Source organism: Dama dama, chromosome 4 (genome assembly GCF_033118175.1).
Source record: "Dama dama isolate Ldn47 chromosome 4, ASM3311817v1, whole genome shotgun sequence".
In the NCBI taxonomy this organism is placed as follows: Eukaryota; Metazoa; Chordata; class Mammalia; order Artiodactyla; family Cervidae; genus Dama; species Dama dama.
The window spans coordinates 49,770,263-49,774,361 of NC_083684.1; the positions used below are offsets into that span (position 1 = coordinate 49,770,263).

Here is a 4,099-nt window from a genome sequence, read left to right on the forward strand (position 1 = left end):
GAAGGTATCTTAGCAGTGGTATACAATTTGCCTTTTCATATGGATGCTTTTGTCCATCTTAACAGTGCTTAAAAGAAGCTTCAAATGGATCAACCTATTTCAAAATAAACAAAGTTCAAGAGTATCTGTAGAACTACAGAGATACTTAACACCTAAAATTTTAAGTTTTAGAATATTTCTCATTGAAAACTTAGCAAGCAAGCAAAGCAGAAAAATATGTACTTTGATCAGAAGTAATCAATATAAATGAATCAATAAAAACAAAGATATCAACATAAACAATTGAAGACTTGAAGAACAGAATCAATATAAACAATTGAAAAATGGAATTGAAGAATAGAATCAATATGCTTCAATATTTACAAATCAATCAATGTGATACACCACATTAACAAATTGAAAGATAAAAACCATATGATTGTCTCAATAGATGCAGAGAAAACCTTTGGCAAAATTCAACATCCATTTATGATAAAAACTCTCCGGGCGGGGGTGAGGGACTGGCTCATCCATGTGCGGTTGTGTGGGGCGGCCTGGGGAGGCCCCAGAGCAGCTGATGCTCTGCCTGCAGGGACTGGAGTCGCGAGGCAGCTGCCATGGCGGGGTCGGAGAGCCAGCTCAAGAAAAATGGTGTCCAAGTACAAATACAGAAACCTAATTGTATGTGAATCTGTTAATGTTATTACTTTATACAAAGATCTCAAACCTGTATTGGATTCATATATTTTTAATGATGGCAGTTTCAGGGAACTAATGAACCTTACTGGAACAATTCCTGTGCCTTATAGAGGTAATACATACAATATTCCAATCTGCCTGTGGCTGCTGGACACATATTCATATAATCCCCCTATCTGTTTGGTTAAGTCTACTAGTTCAATGACTATTAAAACAGGAAAGCATGGGGATGCTAATGGGAAGATATATCTTCCTTATCTACATGAATGGAAGCACCCGCAGCCAGACTTGTTGGGGCTTTTTCAAGTCATGATTGTGGTGTTTGGAGATGAACCTCCAGTCGTCTCTTGTCTTACTGTTTCAGCGTCCTATCCACCTATCCTATCCACCATACCAGGAAACACCAAATAATTCCTACATGCCAGGCATGCCAAGTGGGATTTCTGCATACCCATCCAGGTACCCTCCCAATCCCAGTGGTTACACAGGCTGTCCTTACCCACCTGGTGGTCAGTATCCTGCCACAACAAGTTCTCAGTACCCTTCCCAGCCTCCTGTGACCACTGTTGGTCCCAGTAGGGGTGGCACAATCAGCGAGGACACTGAGCCTCTCTCATCTCAGCGGTCAGTGACAAACTGAGATGGTGGACAAAGGAGGAAATGGATTGTGCCCAGGCAGACCTTAACACCTTGAAACGAACAGAGGAAGACCTGAAAAAAGGTCACCAGGAACTCGAAGAGATGCTTAACCGTTTAGATCAAGAAGTAGCTGAGGCTGATAAAAAAACAGAACTTTTGAGAAAGGATGAAGTACTCAGTTCTGCTCTGGAGAAAATGGAAAATCAATCTGAAAACAATGGTATTGATGAAGTTATCATTCCATGGCCCCACTATACAAACAGATCCTAAATCTGTATGCAGAGGAAAATGCCATTGAAGACACTATATTTTACCTAGGAGAAGCCTTGAGGTGGGGAGTAATAGATCTAGATGACTTCCTAAAGCATGTACGTCTTCTGTCCCATAAACAGTTGCAGCTGAGGGCATTAATGCAGGAAGCAAGAAAGACTGCTGCTCTCAGTGACCTCTACTGACTTCTCTGATACCAGATGGAGACTGAACTCTTCTAAAGTATTCTTCTCTTCCTTTCTCTTATATCAGTAGGTGCCCAAAATAAATTATTGCGGTTTATCATTCAAGTGTAAAATACTTTGAATCAATAATATATTTTCTGTTTTCTTTTGGTAAAGACTGGCTTTTATTAATGCACTTTCTATCCTCTGTAAACTCTTTCTGTGCTGATTGTTGGGACTGACTATGCTAAATAAAATTTGTTGCATTAAAAAAAAAAAAAAACAACCACTCCAAAAAGCAGGCATAGAATGAACATACCTCAACCTAATAAAAACCATATATGATAAACACACAGCAAACATTATCCTCAATGGTGAAAAATTGAAAGCATTTCCCCTAAAGTCAGGAACAAGTCAAGAGTCTCCACTCTCACCACTACTATCACGTAGTTTTGGAAGTTCTAGCCACAGCAGTCAGAGAAGAAAAAGAAATAAAATGAATCCAGACTGAAAAGGAAGACGTAAAACTCTCACTGTTTGCAGATGACATGATCCTCTACATAGAAAACTAAAGACAACACCAGAAAATTACTAGAGCTAATCAATGAATATAGTAAAGTTGCAGGATATAAAGTTAATACACAGAAATCCCTTGTATTCCTATACACTGACAATGAGAAAATAAAGAAATTAAGGACACAATCCCATTCACCATTGCAACAAAAAGAATAAAATACTTAGAGATAAATCTACCTAAATGAACAAAAGACCTATATATAGAAAACTATAAAACACTGGTGAAAGAAATCAAAGATGACACAAATAGATGGAGAAATATACCATGTTCATGGACTGAAAGAATCAATATAGTGAAAATGAGTATACTACTGAAAGCAATCTACAGATTCAATGCAATCCCTATCAAGCTACTGACAGTATTTTTCACACGACTAGAACAAATAATTTCACAGTTTGTATGGAAATACAAAAAATCTCGAATAGCCAAAGCAATCTTGAGAAAGAAAAATGGAAATGGAGGAATCAACCTGCCTGACTGCAGACCTATACTACAAAGCCACAGTCATCAAGACAGTATGGTACTGGCACAAAGACAGAAATATAGACCAATGGAACAAAATAGAAAGCCTATATGCAAAACAGAAAAAGAGACACAGATGTACAGAACAGACTTTGGGACTCTGTGGGAGAAGGCGAGGGTGGGATGTTCTGAGAGAATAGCATTGAGACAAGTATACTATCAAGGGTGAAACAGATCACCAGCCCAGGTTGGATGCATGAGACAAGTGCTCAGGGCTGGTGCACTGAGATGGGATGGGGAGGGATGTGGGAGGGGGGATCGGGATGGGGAACACACATAAATCCATGACTGATTCATGTCAATGTATGGCAAGAACCACTACAATATTGTAAAGTAATTAGCCTCCAACTGAAAAAAAAAAAAAAAAAAAAAAAAAAAAAGCCCAGAGATAAATTCACACACGTCTGGACACCTTATCTTTGATAAAAGAGGAAAAAATATACAATGGAGAAAATACAATCTCTTTAACAAGTGGTGCTGGGAAAACTGGTCAACCACTTGTAAAAGAATGAAACTTGAACACTTCTAACACCATACACAAAAATAAACTCAAAATGAATTAAAGATCTAAATATAAGGCCAGAAACTATAAAACTCCTAGAGGAAAACATAGGCAAAATACTCTCTGACATAAATCACAGCAAGATCTTCTATGACCCACCTCCCAGAGTAATGAAAATAAAAGCAAAAATAAGCAAGTGGGACCTAATTAAACTTAAAAGCTTTTGCACAATGAAGGAAACTATAAGCAAGGTGAAACGACAGCCTTCAGAATGGGAGAAAATAATAGCAAACGAAGCAACTGACAAAGAATTAATCTCAAAAATATACAAGCAGCTCATGCAGTTCAATACCAGAAAAGTAAATGACCCAATCAAAAAATGGGCCAAAGAACAGACATTTCTCCAAAGAAGACATACAGATGGCTAACAAATACGTGAAAAGATGCTCAACATCACTCATTATCAGAGAAATGCAAATCAAAACCACAATGAGGTACCATCTCATGCCAGTCAGAATGGATGCTATCCAAAAGTCTACCAACAATAAATGCTGGAGAGGGTGTGGAGAAAAGGGAACCCTCTTACACTGTTGGTGGGAATGCAAACTAGTACAGCCACTATGGAGAACAGTGTGGAGTTTCCTTAAAAAACTGGAAATAGAACTGCCATATGACCCAGCAATCCCACTACTGGGCATACACACAAGGAAACCAGAATTGAAAGAGAAACATGTACTCCAGTATTAA

General features: G+C 38.3%; 1 pseudogene; it reads left to right on the top strand.

Moving 5' to 3' along the window:
• The first annotated feature begins 596 nt into the window (after positions 1-596).
• Positions 597-1,856, top strand: LOC133054210 (tumor susceptibility gene 101 protein-like; annotated as a pseudogene).
• Positions 1,857-4,099: the final 2,243 nt, after the last annotated feature.